This window comes from Symphalangus syndactylus, chromosome 13 (genome assembly GCF_028878055.3).
Source record: "Symphalangus syndactylus isolate Jambi chromosome 13, NHGRI_mSymSyn1-v2.1_pri, whole genome shotgun sequence".
Taxonomy (NCBI): Eukaryota; Metazoa; Chordata; class Mammalia; order Primates; family Hylobatidae; genus Symphalangus; species Symphalangus syndactylus.
In genome coordinates, this window is record NC_072435.2 from 45,255,477 (window position 1) to 45,273,193 (window position 17,717).

Here is a 17,717-nt window from a genome sequence, read left to right on the forward strand (position 1 = left end):
ATGCAGACAGAATCATTCAGTATGCAGCTGGGCGCAATGGCTCACACCTGTAATCTCAGCGCTTTGGGAGGCCAAGATGAGCAGATCACCTGAGGCCAGGAGTTCGAGACCAGCGTGGCCAACATGGCGAAACCCCATCTTTCCTAAATACAAAAAATTAGCTGAGTGTGGTGGTGCATGCCTGTAATCCCAGCTACTCGGGAGGCTGAGGCACAAGAATCACTTGAACCTGGGAGGTGGAGGTTGCAGTGAGCTGAGATCGTGCCATTGCACTCCAGCTTGGGTGACAGAGCGAGACTCCAACTCAAAAAAAAAAAAAATCATTCAGTACACAACCTTTTGTGTCTGGCTTCTGCTTCTTCACTGGTGTGTCTGTGAGATCCATCCATGTCGTTGTCACGTGTAGCAGCAGTTTGGTGTGTTACATAGTGTCCCATCATGGGACATACCACACATGTGTTCCCATTCTCCTGTGGGTGGTCTTTGGGGTTGTGTCCATAGAGTGTGCTCATCATTGCCATGATATGCTGCTGGGCAGGTCTTCAAAGCTCTGAGGGCTGTATATGGGGAGGCTGGAGGGAGAGGCCTCTATGGCAGGCTGGCTTGTAGGAATCTTGGCTGCACTGGGCAGAAGCAGAGGTCTGGAGGTGGGAGACCCAGCCGGCATTGGGCAGTGGGGGTACTTTGTGTCTCCCTACAAGCACAGCCTGCAATGGCCCACTTGCATTCGGCGTGAAGGTGTGTGTGCCTGACACAGCCTCAGCCTGTTTGTTTCCCTGGTCAGCCTGAGGTCACTCCAGCCTTGGGTTCTTCCTTCTTGCTGTTCTCCCTCCCTGGTGTACTCCTTCCCTTCCAGATCCCAGGACAGACTCCTTTCCCCCACCCCATGTCCCTCCTCCCACATAGACTCTGTGCACATGGTCATCCCTGTGTGGGTCATTTGCAGTACCGATAGAGACCGTGAAGGTGTGCCTCCACAGAGCATGTACGCAGCAAGCATGCAGCAAGCACACAGAGGGAGTGACCTATGAATGTCCAGCAGCTAATCTAATTCCAAGTAACCTAGTAGGAAGGGAAGGATCTGTAAGAAAAGGGAGACCCAAGGTCATGAACATTGCCTGAGTCAGCCCAGGGTGTACCCAGGCTCCTACCACCCCAGTTATCCTGCCAGAGCAGAGAAGGGCCTCCCAGGGCCAGTGGGAACCTGGGCAGGTTTTTTATGTGTGTCAAAATGCACATAACTTAAAAGTTACCATTGTGACCTTTTTTTTTTTTTGAGATGTAATCTTGCTCTTGTCCCCCAGGCTGGAGTGCAATGGCGTGATCTTGGCTCATTGTGAGCCTTTTAAAGTGAACAATTCAGTGGTATATAGTATAATCACAGTGTTGTGCAACCACTGCCTTCATCTGATTTCAGAACTTTTATTTTTTTATTTTTTAGACAATTTTTTATTTTTTTATTTTTTATTTTTTATCTTGCTGTGTCTCCCAGGCTGGAGTGCAATGGCGCAATCTCGGCTCACTGCAACCTCCACCTCCTGGGTTCAAGCGATTCTCCTGCCTCAACCTCCCAAGTAGCTGGGATTACAGGTGCACGCCATCATACCCAGCTAATTTTTGTATTTTTAGTAGAGACAGGGTCTCACCATGTTGGCCAGGGTGGTCTTGAACTCATGACTTCAAGTTATCTGACTGCCTCAGCCTCCCAAAGTGCTGGGATTATAGGTGTGAGCCACGACACCTGGCCAATTTCAGAACATTTTCATCACCCCCAAAAGGAAATCTCATCCCCATTAGCAGTCACTCCCCATTCCACAGCCCCCAGCCCCTAGCAACCACCAATCTGGTTCCTATCTCTATGTATTTACCTGTTCTGGGCATTTCATATCAATGGAACCTCACATTATGTGGTCTTTTGTGTCTGGTTTCTCTACGCAGTATTGTGTTTTTGAGGTTCATCTATGTTGTAGCATGGATCAGTGCTTCATTCCTTTTCATGGCTGAGTAGTAGTCCATCGTGCGAACATTTTGTATATCCATTCATCTGTTGACGAGCAGTTGGGCTGCTTCCACTTTTTGGCTGTTGTGAATCTTACTGCTAGGAGCATTCATGTACAAGTTTCATTGTTGTTGCTATTGTTTCTATTGTGTTGGGGTCTCACTATGTTGCCCAGGCTGGTCTTGAACTCCTAGCCTAAAGCATCCTCCTGCTTTAGCCTCCCAAAGTGCTGAGATTATGGGTGTGAGCCACCATGACCAGCCCCATGCACAAGTTTTGTGTGGACCCTTTGGTTCTCTGCCTGGGAGTGGAATTGCTGGGCCACAATAGTATCTCCCTATGTAACTTGTGAAGGAACCTCCAGGCTGATTTCCACAATGGCTGCCCCATCTAACGTCCCCAGCATACAAGGACACCAGTTTCTCCACTTGCTCGCCTGGCAGGTTTTAGTCAGATGCTTGGCAGGATGGGAGTCAGGAGGAGAATCTGTGTTCCGCATGTGTAGGCTTGTCAGCCAGCCCTGGGGTGGGATGGTGAGACCAGCTCTCAGATGAGGAGGCCGAGGTCCTGGGAGCTGGTACACTTGCCTGAGGGTGCTCATCTGGTGAAGAGCAGAGTGGGCTTGAATCTGTGACCCTGCCTTCCAGTTCACAAAGGGAAATGCTTCCTCAGTAGGTGACTGAGGGCGAAGGGTCACTGCTTGTGCCGCAGCAGTGACATTTTAGGGATAAGGACAGCCCCACCCCCCACCCATTGGATCCATGAGTAAGGAGACAGAAAAGGAAGGAGGCAAGGGGAGGGGCTCTCACCCAGAAGTACAGCGTCCTTTTCCTTCATTTGGACCAGGCTCAGGGTTCTGCTGATGAAATAGGTTCCTCCCAAGCCAGGCGCAGTGGCTCACACCTGTAATCTCAACACTTTGGGAGGTTGAGGTGGGAGGATCACTTGAGGCCAGGAGTTCGAGACTAGCCTGGGCAACATAGCAAGACCTCATCTCTACAAAAAAATTAAGAAATTAAGGCTGGGCATGGTGGTGCATGCCTATAATTCCAGCACTTTGGGAGGCCAAGGTGGGCAGATTGCATGAGCTTAGTTTGAGACCAGCCTGGGCAACATGGTGAAACCCCGTCTCAACAAAAAATACAAAAATTAGCTGGGCTTGATGGTACCTATCTGTGGTCCCAGCTACTTGGGAAGCTAAGGCAGGAGAGTCTCTTGAGCCCAGGAGATCAAAGCTGCAGTGACCTGAGATTGTGCTACTGCACTCCAGCCTGGGCAACAGAGAGAGACTGTATAAAATTAAAAAAAATAAAAAATAAAAAAAAAGAAAGGAGGGAGGGAGGGAAATTAACCAGGCATGGTGGTGCACATGTATAGTCCCAGCTATTCAGGAAACTGAGGCAGGAGTTTGGGAAATCCCTTGAGCCCAGGAGTTTGAAGTTACAATGAGCTGATTGTGCCACTACACTCCTACCTGGGTGACAGAGGGAGACCCTGAAAAAATAAAAAAAGAAGAAAGAATAAAGAAAAGAAAGGAGGGAGAGAAAGAGAGGAAGGGAGGAAGGAGAAATACCCTCCCCACAGACTTGTCATTGGGGCACATTTCTGCAGGATGTCCCAGGTGGCCCCGGGGTAACTTTCTAGCACTGGACCCATAAGGAACCACAGGGGCCACCAGTATGACCAGCCTGGCAGGGGGTGATGACGAGAGTAAGTGACACCCCAACAACAGAACCTGGAAAGAAGCTGTTTCCAGTGCCAGTTGGCCCGTCTGTTTTTAAATAAACAAGCATGTTTCATGTTTTGTCCTCATAGCATCCCTGGCAGTGTCATGGGACACTCAGGTGGTACCACTAGTTCTGACAACCTCTTCTCTCTTGGGAAGCCGAGGTGGGGGCTGATGGGCGTAAACCACCTGTCCCTTATAGTGACAAAGAGGAGAATGCCACTGAGGGTGGGGGTCATGGGAACTGGGGCTTCCTCCCCGAACCCATCCAAGCCTCCCTGTCCCAGGAAACGACCTCACCACCTCCAGGTCTCAGGCAGAACCTGGACAGGCTCCTGAGGCACCTGCCACCTCCCTCCACGGCAGCCTACCGTCCAGGCCCCATGCTGTCACCTGAGTGGTCCCGTGGCGTCTTCTGGCTTCCCTGCCTCACTGTCCTCTTCGCTCCTTTAGCCGAGTGACCTCTGTCCCTGGAGACCCATTCCCTATCTCACTAGCCCCATGGGCTTTGCATTTTGTGGCTGGAATGTGGCTCTGCCATGCCTTGGACACTGCCCCTCAGGGAGGCCGACCTGATCACCTGGTCGCTGGTCGCAAGTCTGGGTACATGTTGTCATGGAAGTGATTGGCCTCCTGGGACCACTCCCACTAGGGCTGGCAGCTCTAGTGTCTGGTTATTTGACATCAGCCTGACGTCCACCTCCCATCACTCCCCTGGCCACTAACCCAGTTGGTCCTCTTCCCTTGTGACAGCCTGTGTCCACTTCCTGTTGCCACCATAACCACCACAAACGTGGAGGCATAAAGCAACACGTTTGTCATCTTTAGGTTCTGGTCATAAGGAGTCTAAAATGGGAGTGCAGGGCTGGGTTTCTTCTGGAGGCTCAGGAAGAGAATCTGTGTCTTTGCCTTTCCCAGCTTCTATCCCCCGGGGCCTCTCCCTCCACCTCTAAAGCCAGCAGCAGAGCGCACTCACATTTCCTCCAGCTCTCCTGCCGCTATCCTTTGTTTGTTCTGGTCCTTTTCCTTTTCCTTCCTTTCCTGACAGAGTCTTGCTCCATCACCCAGGCTGGAGTGCAGTGGCACAACCTCCACCTCCTGGGTTCAGGCAATTCTCGTGCCTCAGCCACCCAAGTAGCTGGGGCTACAGGAATGTGCTACCACACCCGACTAATTTTTGTATTTTTTGAAAGAGACAGGGTTTGCCATGTCAACCAGGCTGGTCTCGATGCCAGACCTCAACTGATCCACTTGCCTTGGCCTCCCAAAGTGCTGGAATTACATGCATGAGGCACTGATTTTGGCCTTTTTTTTTTTTTTTTTTGAGACAAGGTCTTGCTGTGTCACCCAGGCTGGGGTTCAGTGGTGTGATCACACCTCACTGCAGCCTCCAACTCCTGGGCTCAAGCCATCCTCCCATCTTGGCCTCCTATAGGTATGTGCCACCACGCCCAGCTAATTTTGTTGTTGTTGTTGTTGAGATGGAGTCTCTCTCTGTCACCCAGGCTAGAGTGTAGTGGGGCAATCTCAGTTCACTGCAACCTCTGCCTCCTGGGTTCAAGTGATTCTCCTGCCTCAGCCTCCCTGAGTGGCTGGGACTATAGGTGCGCGCCACCACACCCAGCTAATTTTTTTTTTTTGTATTTTTAGTAGAGGTGAGGTTTCACCATGTTGGCCATGCTGGTCATGAACTCTTGACCTCAGGTGATCCACCTGCCCCAGCCACCCAAAGTGCTGGTATTACAGGTGTGAGCCACTGCGCTCGGCCACACCCAGCTAATTTTTAAATTTTTTATACAAATGGGATCTCACTGTGTTACCCAGGCTGCTCTCACCTGGCCCTTAAGCGATCTTCCCACCTCCCAAAGTGCTGGGATTACAAGGCATGAGCCACTGCACCTGGCATCTCCTGCATCCCCCGCATCGGGACCCTGGTGATTACATTGGGGCCATCCAGATAATCCAGGACAGTCTCCCCAATCTCAAGACCCTTAACTTCATCACATTTAAAAAGTCCCTTTTGTCACGTAAGATCACATATTCATGGTGTCTAGGGTTGAGGATGCAGACATCTTTGAGTGCCATTATTGAGCCTAACGCAGCCCATTATGGTAGTCCTTAAGGTTCCCCTTTCCAGGGAAGTCACCCCAAATGTCATGACAAGAGGGTTTCAGGATCTCCAGCCTCGGCTCTCTGGCCTCCTGCCCCCACCCTGCCCAGCAGCATCATTCAACCTCTTCTGCGGCTCCTCTTACCTCAAGGGCGAAGGCGTGAATTGGCAAACCCTCAGCACTAACTGCATAGGCACCAGGCCAGGCCAGCACAGTGAACGAGTGTCCTGGAGGGAAGTCACAGGAGCAGTGAGGATGCAGAGCAGAGGTACAGCCTGAGCAAGCGGCAGAGAGCCCCAGAAAAAGTGAAAGGGTACCTCACTCCTGCATACCCCACTGCCCCAGCATGCACCTGCTGGCCCCTGCACACACCATCCCACACCCAACTGCCTCTAAATGCATCTCCGGGGCCCTGCACACACTGCCCACACCCCATCACCCCAGTGTGCCCCTGCAGGCACCTCCAGGGCCCTGCACACACCTGCCAATAACCCAGCGTGCCCCTGCAGGCACCTCCAGGGCCTTGCACACACCTGCCCATACCCCACCACCACAGCATGCCCAGACCCTGCACATACCTGCCTGCATCCCATCACCACAGCGTGCCCCGGCAGGCACCTCTGCGGTGTTGCACACACCATCTCCCACCCAGCATCCACCACAGGCCCCGCCTCCCCTCTACATCTGCATAGTCAGGTTTGGGGCCCACAGATGCATTGACATGGGTATATCCAGTTCAGCTTCTCCAGCCACCTGAGTCTTTGGGGCAACCTCTTCATCGTAGTGAAATCTCCACCCACCCTCCCTCCCCAAACCCGCTTCTTTGTCTACGGCGGTGGATGTATAGCATCACATCCCCAGAGGATAATGGAGCATTTGGGTTTAATGGACAGTGCAAAGTGAATATCCACAAGGCCACACAGATAAGAATCAATGACTGAAAAAATAAATGGAGGAGGAGAGACAGCTGTCCCTGTGGAATAATTCCAAGTCCTATCCATCGATGCTCCCCCTTCCGGGAAGTGGAGCTTAACCCATCCCCATCCCATCAGACTGGGCTGCTTCCGAAGAATAGAGTAGGGAATGGGGAATACCCACTTGACGGAGGCCCCTGGCTGAACCCACCTTACCCAAGAGGTCCAGGTGTGGGTCACCTGGGGGAAGTTGCCCTCCTACGCCCCCAGAACTGGCTGTTCCTTTAGGTTAAGCAAAGTCTTGAGTAAGGGCACATGGGCAGGGCAAGGTGGTTCACACCTATAATCCCAACTACTGGGGAGGTGAGGTAAGGTGGGAGGATCACTTGAGCCCAGGAGTTGCAGACCAGCCTGGGCAACATAGCAAGACCCCATCTCAAAAAAAAAAAGGAGGGGGTACATGGTCCTCTAGAGTGCTTGATGAAATGATGTTGAGACTTACCTTGGTGGCTGTGGGTGCCTAGGGGCCAGGCTCCATGGAGAAGAACCCGGTTGTGGCTTTTGGATCCTGCACTGGGGCCTGAGTTGCCTCTGTCCTTGGACTTGGCCAAACTTCTCTGAGTTTCATCTGCAGAGTAGGGAAACAGCGCCTCACCATGAGGGGTAAAGAGGAACCACGGTTACCCCAGTCATTAGCGGCAGTGATTGTCACCATTGTCTTCAGCCCAGCTAGGCCCCACTAGCCAGTGGCTGTGGCCTCAGGCAAGCACCCAGACTGCCTCAGCTTCCCCAGCTGTGAAACTGAGCTGAGACTCCTCAGTTAAGGCTGGGAGGATTCCAGGGCAAAGGGATCTCTGAACAATAGCCATATTTTTTCTTTTTTTTTTTTTTTTTGGAGAAGGAGTCTCATTCTGTCGCCCAGGCTGGAGTGCAGTGCCGCGATCTCAGCTCACTGCAACCTCTGCTTCCCAGGTTCAAGCTCTTCTCCTGCCTTAGCCTCCCGAGTAGCTGGGATTACAGGTGCCCACCACATGCCCAGCTAATTTTTGTATTTTTAGTAGAAACCGGCTTTTGCCATTTTGCCCAGGCTGGTCTTGAACTTCAGGTGAGGCTGGCCTTGGCCTCCTAAAGTGTTAGGATTACAGTGTGAGCCACCACACCCGGCCAGTAGCCACTATTGTGTTGTATGGCTGCCTGTGTCTTTACCCCATTCTCACCCCCACATGCAGAGGCAGAAACAGGCCCTGGAGGAAGGAAGGCCTTTGCCTGAGCATGGCCCCAGACATGGGGAGGGGAGGGGAGAGAAGGGGAGAGGGGAGGGGAGGGGAGGGGGCCAGCCAGGGTCAGGATGCACTCTGCTGAGAAGGGCAATGGGTTCCCTGAAAACCAGGGCTGCCAGTGCCCTTCCCTGCCCCTCAACACAACCCCTGGGTGTAGCCACACTGGCTCAGAGTCACCCTCCACAGTACCCCTTGGGACTATGTGCCCTGGAGGGCCTGGACCAAGAGAAGTCAGATCACCCGGCCAGTCCTTCTATAGCCACAGACACCCAACATGTGTTTCCCAGACTTGGCATGCCCCAGAAGCTGCTGGTTTTCTCCAGGCTTTGTTTGTTTTAGCACTTTATGAGGGAGAGTCTCGCTCTGTCACCCAGGCTGGAGTGCAGTGGCATGATCACGGCTCACTGCAACCTCTGCCTCCCAGGTTCAAGCGATTCTCCTGCCTCAGCCTCCTGAGTAGCTAGGACTACAAATGAGCACCACCATACCTGGCTAATTTTTGTATTTTTAGTAGAGACAGGGTTTCACCATGTTGCCCAGGCTGGTCTCGAACTCCTGACTTTAGGTGATCCACCTGCCTCGGCATCCCAAAGTGCTGGGATTACAGGCGTGAGCCACTACACCCGGTCCAGAGAAATTATTAAGTGTCCTGTAGGGAGATGCTCAGAGGCCATGCAAACACCCTATTTCTCATCCTGTTTTCACCCACTCATTGTAGCATCTGCCCATGGTTTTATTTTATTTAAGGCTAGTCCATTTTTTTTGAAATAACATTTTAAAATTGTTCATATTTAACGTGTACAACATGTTGTGTGGTTTTGGGGGGTTTTGCTTGTTGTTTTGTTTTGTTTTGTTTTTTTGAGACATAGTCTTGCTCTCTCACCCAGGCTGGAGTGCAGTGGTGCGATCTCAGCTCACTGTAACCTCAACTTCTTGGTTTCAGATGATCCTCCTGCCTCAGCCTCCTGAGTAGCTGGGACTACAGGTACATGCCACCACACCTGGCTAATTTTTGTATTTTTTGTAGAGATGGGGCTTTTCCATGTTGCCCAGGTTGGACAATGTGATGTTCTGATATATTTACTTTGATATACATATATAGTGAAGTGATTACTACAGTCAAACAAACTGCAAACTAATATAAAAATCATCCCGGCCAGGCGCGGTGGCTCACGCCTGTAATCCCAGCACTGTGGGAGGCCGAGGCGGGCGGATCACGAGGTCAGGAGATCGAGACCATCTTGGCTAACACGGTGAAACCCCGTCTCTACTAAAAATACAAAAAAATAGCCAGGCGCGGTGGCGGGCGCCTGTAATCCCAGCTACTTGGGAGGCTGAGGCAGGAGAATGGCATGGACCTGGGAGGTGGAGCTTGCAGTGAGCGGAGATAGCGCCACTGCAGTCCAGGCTGGGCGAAAGAGCGAGACTCCGTCTCTTAAAAAAAAAAAAAAAAAATCATCCCATATAGTTACCATATGTGTGGGGGTGTGGTGGGTGGGGAGGGTGAGGTTACCAGTAATTGATACAATGTTATTAACTATAGTCCTCATGCTGTCCATTAGATCTCTAGCATACTTGCCTTCCATAACTGTAATTCTGTTCCATTTGACCTACAATCTTCCCATTTCCCCCTGCTCCTGGTAACCGCCATTTTACTCGATTTCTATGTATTTGATTTTTTTTTTCTAATTCCACATATAAGTGAGATCATGCAGCATCTGTCTTTCTGTGGCTGGCTTATTCGGTTATTCATGTATCTTCTAAGTTCATCTGAATTGTCACAGATGTCAGGATCTCTTTTTTGTGTGTGTTTGTGACAGAGTCTCGCTCTGTCGCCCAGGCTGGAGTGCAGTGGCACGATCTCAGCTCACAGCAACCTCCACCTCCCAGGTTCAAGCCGAGATTCTCCTGCCTCGGCCTCCTGAGTAGCTGGGATTACAGACGCACACCACCACACCCAGCTGATTTTTGTATTTTTAGTAGAGACGGAGTTTCACCATGTTGGCCAGGCTGGTCTTGAACTCCTGACCTCATATGATCCGCCCACTTCGGCCTCCCAAAGTGCTGGGATTACCGGTGTGAGCCACCGTGCCCAGCCGTCCCCATGGTTCTTGATGGCAACAATTAATACTGGCCTTTGCCTAATGGTGTTTTCTATTTCCATCATTCCATCTGCATTTATTAATTGAAATTCAACTGTAAGGAAGTGCTGTCTCTTCTCCCCCATTTATTGAGCTACTTGGAAAAACAAAGACCATCCAAATGAGAGCAGCACAGCCTGCTTATTCAGAGTTTGCAAGGGAGTCAGCCAAAGCTCCAAGGCAGGCAGGGGAGAGGGAGAGCTGTGGAGTGGAAAAGGGCAGGCTCAAGTGAGCCCACAGGAGGCTGTCAGCCTGGGGAAGCTGGGGGCAGCCAGCTAACAGCGAGTGTCCTGTGGGGTTGCTTAGGGAAACACAATTGGCTTTCTCTGGTTGGTCCTAAGTTGGAAGTGGGGGCCAATGTTAGAGAAGCTGCAATCACTGACCAGGTCCTGAGCATTGCTGCAGAGGTTGGTGCTTGGTTTCCGGAGCTGGTGGCTGCACAGGTTTTGGGCCACAGTTTTGTTGCCATGCATGGACTGGCCATTGTCTTGCACCTCTTCTGCCTCTTACCAGGAGTTTCTAAGGAATGGTTCCAGACCCCACCCCAGCCCTGCATATAAATCTGATCTTCAATTTTTTTTTTTTTTTGAGACAAAGTCTCACTCTGTCACCCAGGCTGGAGTGTAGTGGTGCGATCACGGCTCACTGCAAGCTCCGCCTCCCAGGTTCACACCATTCTCCTGCCTCAGCCTCCCGAGTAGCCGGGACTACAGGCTCCCACCACCACACCCGGCTAATTTTTTTTGTATTTTTAGTAGAGACGAGGTTTCAACGTGTTAGCCAGGATGGACTCGATCTCCTGACCTCGTGATCCGCCTGCCTCGGCCTCCCAAAGTGCTGGGATTACAGGTGTGAGCCACCGCGCCTCGCCCGAGACGGAGTTTCACTCTGGTCACCCAGGCTGGAGTGCAATGGCGTGATCTCAGCTCACTGCAACCTCCGCCTCCTGGGTTCAAGTGATTCTCCTGCCTCAGCCTCCTGAGTAGCTGGGATTATAGGCATGTGCTATCACACCCGACTAATTTTTTTTTTTTTTGTATTTTTTAGTAGAGACAGGGTTTCACCATGTTAGCCAAGATGGCCTTGATCTCCTGACCTTGTGATCCCCCCACTTGGCCTCTCAAAGTGCTTGGATTACAGGCATGAGCCACTGCGCCCGGCCTTTTTTTTTTTCATTTTCTTTTGTTTTTTGAGACAGCGTCTCTTTCTGATACCCAGGATGGAGTGCAGTGGCACGATCTTGGCTTGCTGTAACCTCTGCCTCCTGGGTTCAAGCGATTCTTCTGCCTCGGCCTCCCAAGTAGCTGGGACTACAGGCATGCACCACACCTGGCTAATTTTTGTATTTTTAGTAGAAACGGTGTTTTGCCATGTTGCCCAAGCTGCTCTCGAACTCCTAGCCTCAAGCGATCTGCCTTCCTTGGCCCAAAGTGCTGGTATTATAGGCGTGAGCCACTGCGCCTGGCCAGTGATCCTCAACTTTGATTCAAATGGGCACCTGTTCTTTCTGTACTTCCTGAAACAAAGTGTGGTGGCACCTTTTAGAGCTCAACTTATACTCTGAATTTGACAAATGTGCAGTTGGACTTTAAAACAGATTCCAGGGCTGGGCGGGGGGCCTAATGCCTATAATCCCAGCACTTTGGGAGGCTGAGGTGGGCAGATCACGAGATCAGGAGTTTGAGACCAACCTGACCAACATGGTGAAACCCCATCTCTAGTAAAAATACAAAAAAGTTAGCCAGGCATGGGGGTGCGTGCCTGTAATCTCAGCTACTCAGGAGGCTGAGGCAGGAGAATTGCTTGAACCCGGGAGGTGGAGGTTGCGGTGAGCTGAGATCGCAGCAGTGCACTCCAGCCTGGGTGACAGAGCAAGACTCCATCTCAAAAATAATAATAATAATAATAATAATAATAATAATAATAATAAAATATATATATAAAATAAAAAAAAAAAAAAACAGATTCCAGGCAGCCAGGTGTGGTATCTCACACCTGTAATCCCAGCACTTTGGGAGGCAGAGGAGGGTGGATCACCTGAGGTCAAGAGTTCGAGACCAGCCTGCCCAACATGGTGAAACCCCGTCTCTACAAAAAAATGCAAAAATTAGCTGCGCATGGCGGCACATGCCTGTAATCCCAGCTATTTGTGAGGCTGAGGCAGGAGAATCACTTGAACCTGGGAGGCAGAGGTTGCAGTGAGCCAAGCTCGCGCCATTGCACTCCAGCCTGGGTGACAGAGCGAGACTCCGTTCTCAAAAAACAAAAACAAAAACAAAAAAAACACCTCTAAACTCTAACAAATGAGCTGAGAAGAGTAAGGCATTTCAGCAGGAATGTCTGTTCCACTGGGGGTCCCTGGAGGGAGAGCAGGAGTCTGCCTTCTGAGCTTTCCTTGGGCCCTTTCCAAAGATTGTTTTCTTAGGCACAAACTTTGACAAGTGGCCAATCTAGTGTCCTGTCCCACCTTGGCCTGCAGATCCTATTTTATATAAATCGTCTTTGAACTTGTGAGTGACTTACATTTTGAGAAGGCCAAGTTTCGGTTTTGAAGCAAACCAGTGTGTCTGTCCCCCAACCCCCCAAATGATGCCGAGGAACTCCCGTGTCAGTTTCACCTCTTCTTGAAAGTCACAGCCAGGTGTCTGCTTATTAAGGGGCAGACGTGCCACCCCAAGTGGCCGCCCCATGCAGAAGAGGAAAATATCTTTTTCTCACTCATCTTAGGTTCATGGCTGAGGCCCCTGTAACAAAAGACAGATTAACAAGATAAAAGCAGACAAATTTATTTAAAACAAGTTTTACGTGTCTTGGGAGCCTTTATACAGAAACAAAGACCTCCCCCCAAAACAGGTAAACCTGAGTATGTTTGTTAGGTTTGATGAAGATTAGAGTCATGGGCAAATCTGATTAGAGGGCAAAAGGGTCTGATCTGGCTGGGCACCGTGGCACACACCTGTAATCCCAGCATTTTGGGAGGCTGAGGCGGGAGGATCACTTGAGCCCAGGAGTTCAAGACCAGCCTGGGTGAGACCCCGTCTCAAAAAACAACAACAACAAAAAAGCGTCTGATTTAATGGTAATAACCTTGGGGGAACTTAGCAAGGCCTGTTTGTTCAGGTTCTTCTTGGCATCTCTGTATCTTCTGCTCCCCTCCTCCAGGTACAGGAGGCACCTCCCACCTGAGGGTCTCATGACCTGCTTCTGGGGAGAAAGGAAAAGAAACAGTGCTTCCTGCTTCTGTGTTCTCAAAGGCCAAGGTCATATTTTAGGCTATCATTTCCCAAACCCCATCCCTTGTTCTCACTGTGGTCCCCGGGGTCCGGGATGTCACATGGCTTTTCCCTTTGCCTTCCTGAGCTGCAGCAAACACGGCTCACTCCTGAACACAGGCAGCATCTTTCTGCTGTGACGAAAGACAAAAGCGTGACTCTTGGGCCTGTTTCTACTGAAATCCTCGGGGACCTCCTCCCCCAGTTGTGGTCTGCCCTACCCAGTTCTAGAATTCACTTCATGGGTGTCTTTTCTAACTTAAATTCATGTAAAGGTAGTTTGGGCTGGGCGCGGTGGCTCACACCTGTAATCCCAGCACTTTAGGAGGCCAACGCGGGCAGATCACCTGAGGTAAGGAGTTTGAGACCAGCCTGGCCAACATGGTGAAACCCCGTCTCTACTAAAGATACAAAAACTTAGCCGGGTGTGGTGGTGCACGCCTGTAATCCCAGCTAATTGTGAGGTTGAGGCAGGAGAATCGCTTGAACCCGAGAGGTGGAGGTTGCAGTGAGCCAAGATTGCACCACTGCACTCCAGCCTGGACAACAAGCATGAAACTCCATCTCAAAAATAAAATAAAATTAATAAAATAAAAATAAAGGGTAGTTTGTATCACTACCTTAAAAATAAATTCAATATTACTGCAAAATGGGAGGTGATGGAAAAAAACAAATTAAGTACAGTGGAAACACAAGAATGTTATGGCCGGGTGCAGTGGGTCCCACCTGGAATCCCAGCACTTTGGGGAGGCTGAGGCAGGAGGATCACTTGAGCCCAGGAGTTCAAGACCAGCCTGGGCAACATAAGGAGACCCTGTCTCTACAGAAAATTAAAAACTTAGCCAGTTGTGGTGGCATGAGCCTATAATCCCAGCTATTCAGGAGGCTGAGGTGGGAGGATCGCTTGAGCCCAGGAGGTCGAGGCTACAGTGAGCTATGATTATGCCACTGCACCCAAGCCTGGGCAACAGAGCAAGACCCTGACTATAAAACAGCAGCAACAACAAAAAGAATGTCATGAAAACCTGTGTCTCTGATGGTTGCAGGCATTGGTGCCCTGGGCTCCGTCTTCTTCTTGAGACGGGGAGGGTGGCGGATGCTGGTGGTGCCGGGACTCCCTCCTTGGCCTCATCACGGGATGAGGAGGCAGCTGGAACAGAAGCAGGCTGCTCTTGTGCTGTGGGATCATGCACTGGCTGTGGTGGCCTACCGTGCTCCAGGCCTCATCCTCAACCCTCCCCTCTGTGTCTGTGTCTCCTACTCTGTCTCTTACAAGGACACCAGTCATTGCACTTAGGGCCCACCCTTAACCCTCATCTAGAGATATTGTCTTAATCACATCTGCACAGACCCTTTTTCCTAAAAGCGTCACATTCACAGGTTCTGGGGACAGGGTGTATCTTTCAGGGGCCATCGTTCCACCCCCTCCAGTTACGTCCCCCAGTCCCAGCTGCCCTCAGTGCTCTGTCACCTGCAGGGCCTAGTACCCTTGTGTAGTTCCGGCCAGGTTGTGCAGTGACTTTGTCTATGTCTGTGGGTGCCACTCAAGGCTGAGCCCTGGCCCCGGGCAGGTGATCCAGTGAAGGATGGTACCATGGGCACTGCAGGCAGCCCTGGCTGGTGGCTCTTCTTGTTCACAAAGGCTGGGCAGGTGTAGCCAAGGGAGGGTCTGAGGCCGCAGTGTCCTTCTGGAGAGACTGTTCCTCACAGGACTGTGACCTCCTGAGGAGCTCAGAGCAAGAGCCCACAGGAGGGCGGGAGGGACCCCCTTCGGCCAGGACCCAGGCCTCGGGCACCTCACCCACTGTTGGGGGATGGCAAATGGCTGAATCCTTTCTGGGGAAGGCGACTTTGCAGAATGTGTCCAGGCCACCTGACCCAGCACCTCGATTCTAGGAATCGAGGAGTAGAGAGGCTGCGCCGTTCTCACCCGAGTGCCCAAGTGCAAGGACAGCCCCCAGGGTCTGTAGCGGCAGGGGTGGTGCTGGGCAGCAGTCGGACATGGCTAATTGTAGCAGGGGAGGGTGAAACAGACGCAGCACATCCCACGGGCTGATGATGAAGGATGCCGACCCCCAGCAACCGGCTGGTAAAGGTCTTTAGGACCTGGTTTCTGTCTGCTTGAGAGCAGTTTTGTTTATTTTTATTTTTTGAGACCCAGTCTTGCTCTGGCACCCAGGCTGGAGTGTACTGCTGAAATCACGGCTCATTGAAGCCTCAACCTCCTGGGCTCAGGTGACCTTCTCACCTCAGCCTCTTGAGTACCTGGGATCACAGGTGCATGCCACCACATCCAGCTAATTTTTTTCTCTAGAGACGGGGTCTCACTATGTTGCCCAGGCTTGTCTCAAACTCCTGGGCTCAAGCGATTATCCTACCTCAGCCTCCCAAAGTACTGGGATTCCAGGTGCATGCCACCACGCCCAGCTGAGAGCAGTTTTAGATCTACAGAAAAATTGCAAAGGCTGTGCCAAGTTCCCTGACACCGCACACATCTAGTGTCCCTTACGCATAACCTCTCACAGCACTGTGCTGCATTTGCCTCATTAATGAACAAGTGCTGAGACGGTGTTAATATTAATGGAGCTCCATACTTTATTCACGCTCCTCCATTTTTCCTGAATGTCCTTTCTCTGTCCAAGGATCCCACCTGACCTTTAGTCCTCACATCTCTTTAGACTCCTCTGGGCTGAGACGGTTTCTCAGGCTGTCTTTGTTTTTGGTGACTGTGACAGTTTTGGGGAGCAGTGGTCAGGGGTGCTGGAGAATGCCCCTCCGGTGGGATGTGTCTGATGTTTTTTCCTTTTCTTTCTTTTGAGACAGAGTCTCGCTGTGTCACCCAGGCTGGAATGCAGTGGTGTGATCTCAGCTCACTGCAACCTCCACCTCCTGGGTTCAAGTGATTCTCCTGACTCAGCCTCCCGAGTAGCTGAGATTACAGGCGCCCGCGACCATGCCCGGCCAATTTTTGTATTTCTAGTAGAGATGGGATTTTGCCAGGTTGGCCAGGCTGGTCTTAAACTCCTGACCTCATGATCTGCCCGCCTCAGCCTCCCAAAGTGCTGGGATTACAGGTATGAGCTACTGCGCCCAGCCTGATGTTTTTCTCATGGTCAGATGGGGTGATGGATCTGGGGGAGGAAGACCCTAGTCGTCACACTCCATCAGAGGCACATGCGTCCACCTGACTTATCCCAGCCAGCGTTGCCCTGGATCACCTAGCCCAGCTGGGATCCATCAGGTTTCTGTGCTGCAGTCACTGACAGCCCCCTTTCCAGACTGCACTCTTTGGAAAGAAGCCGCTAAGCGCAGCCACATCTGAGGGCAGCAAGCATGGCCCCTCCTGGAGGTCCGAGCTGCTGAGCTATTTGGGAATCCTTTGCCTGGGAGATTTGTCTCTTCCCTACCATGTACTTACTTATTCTGTCATTTCTTTATATTATATGGACTCATGGTTATTTTATAGTTCAGGCTTTCATCCATGACTGCTTTATGTTTTTTTCCATTTCTATTCAAACTGTTCCAGCTTTGGCCATCAAGCGTTCTTTCGGTGGGTGCCCATGACCCCCTCGCCACACCCATCTGCTTTAGTTTCTGTTTGTGAGCATGCCCTCCATGACTGGCACCTCCACGTATGTGCTCCAGGCTCATCCTTTCTCTCCGGCCCCATCTTTGAAGCAGGTGTTTCTCCCAGAGCCCGTGCCCATGGGTCCATGTTCACTAGGAGAGTCAGCAGTGGAGGCTGGTGTAGCAGAATCCCAAGTGCACTTTGTACAGCGTCACTCACCGGCACTGATGCCTGCTCTGGGGCCTCTGCACCCTTTGCGTCACTTTGCAGTAATGCGTTTTCATTTACTGGATGATTTTAAAGCATGGAAACTAACCAGGCACAGTGGCCATGTCTGGAATCCCAACATTTTGGGAGGCTGAGGCCAGAGAATCGCTTGAGCCCAGGAGTTCCAGACCAGCCTGGGCAACATAGTGAGTCCCTGTCTCTACAAAATATAAAATGAAAAATAAAAATTAGCCAACCCAGTCGGACGCGGTGGCTCACGCTTGTAATCCCAGCACTTTGGGAGGCCACAGCAGGAGGATCACATGAGGCCAGGAATTCAAAACCAGCCTGGCCAACATGGCAAAACCCTAGCTCTACTAAAAATAAAAAAAAAAATAGCTGGGTTTGGTAGTAAATGTCTGTAATCCCAGGTACTTGAGAGGCTGAGGCATAAGAATCACTTGAACCTGGAAGGCGGAGGCTGCAGTGAGCCGAGATC

At 51.2% G+C, this 17,717-nt stretch overlaps 1 protein-coding gene across 2 annotated transcripts in view; it reads left to right on the plus strand.

Moving 5' to 3' along the window:
• Positions 1 to 17,717, plus strand: part of SLC25A42 (solute carrier family 25 member 42) — a 50,462-nt gene that overhangs the window by 14,005 nt on the left and 18,740 nt on the right. The window lies entirely within an intron of this gene.